General features: G+C 41.5%; 1 pseudogene; it reads right to left on the bottom strand.

Moving 5' to 3' along the window:
• Positions 1 to 239: 239 nt before the first annotated feature.
• Positions 240 to 1170, bottom strand: LOC119922809 (annotated as a pseudogene).
• Positions 1171 to 1406: the final 236 nt, after the last annotated feature.

Raw genomic sequence — 1406 nt, 5'->3', positions numbered from 1 at the left:
GAAAAATTGATTTTCTGGCATCATCATTTTAGTACAGAGCACATCCCTGGGATATAGATGTGAATTATAACGACTGTTTTCTTAACTAAAATGATACATTTCCACGAGTTGTGCCCCATTTTTTATTTCTTTCAAACTCACAATTAGAATGTGTCAACGAAACAACAAACAGTCACGTACTTTTTTTCTGACTGCCCATGAATTATCGATGGATTATGCCAAATTTTATTTAAAAATAATTATTCATACTTAGCCATTATTTTTATCACTGGCCCTTTCACATCCTTGTTCCTCAGAGAAAAGATTAAGGCGTGCAGCATGGGGATCACCACTGTGTAGAACAGAGACACAATTTTAATCTGCTCCAAGGAGTGGCTGGAGCTGGGCTGCACGTAAGTGAATGTGACGGTTCCGTGATATAGAATAACAGCCATCAGGTCAGAGGTGCAGGTAGATAAAGCCTTCTGTCTCCCACCGGTTGATTGGGATCCTCACGATGACACAGAGGATGTGTACATAAAAGACGACTATGGTTAGGACGGTGCTCAAAATAAAGATGGCAGCAGAGACAAAAGAAATGATTTGAACCAGGTAAACATCAGAATAGGCAAGTTCCACTAATGGAGGGAAATCACAGAAAAAAATGATTGATTTCATTGGATCTACAGAAGGCTAAACCAAACACACAAATAGTAAATAGCGCACTAGTTAAACAACCCCTGACTTAGGAGGTAGCTATGAGCTGGACACAGACTTTATTGGACATGGAGATGGTATAGGGCAGGGGATTTCAGATGGCCACAAAACGGTCATATGCCATCATAGCCAGTAAGATGCCCTCTGAGTTCTCAAAGACAAAGACAGAACAGAGCTGGGCAACCAAGTCAGCAAAGGATATTGTGTGTCTCTCCACTAAGAAATCCTTAGGCATCTTTGGCATGACAGTTGATGAATACCAAAAATCGATGGAAGCCAAATGGCTCTGAAAATGGTACATTGACATGTGAAATTGGGAACTGGCCCTGATTAACCTGATAAGGCTGATATTACCCATGACTGTGTCAACATAAACCACGAGAAACAATGTGAAGAGGAGGATCCGGAAGATGGATCATCTGTTAATCCCCAAATGACGAACTGTCTCATAGAAGTGTCATTTCCATCAGCCATTTTGTTTAATATGAAGACTCTGGATGAAAAACATTGGTTTTAGAAGCATTCCAGTTGTTCCAAGTCTCGCCTTCATACTTACCTTTCACCTTCCCCATTTTCAGAGAAACAGCGTGACTCAGTGGAAAGAGCACGGGCTTTGGAGTCAGAGGTCATGTGTTCAAATCCTGTCTGCCAACTGTCAACTGTGTGACTTTGGGCAAGTCACTTAACTTCTCTGTGCCTCAGTCCCCTCA

Source organism: Tachyglossus aculeatus, unplaced genomic scaffold (assembly GCF_015852505.1).
Source record: "Tachyglossus aculeatus isolate mTacAcu1 unplaced genomic scaffold, mTacAcu1.pri scaffold_125_arrow_ctg1, whole genome shotgun sequence".
In the NCBI taxonomy this organism is placed as follows: domain Eukaryota; kingdom Metazoa; phylum Chordata; class Mammalia; order Monotremata; family Tachyglossidae; genus Tachyglossus; species Tachyglossus aculeatus.
Note: the sequence above shows the minus strand (reverse complement) of the source record. Positions and strands in the feature narration are given on the sequence as shown.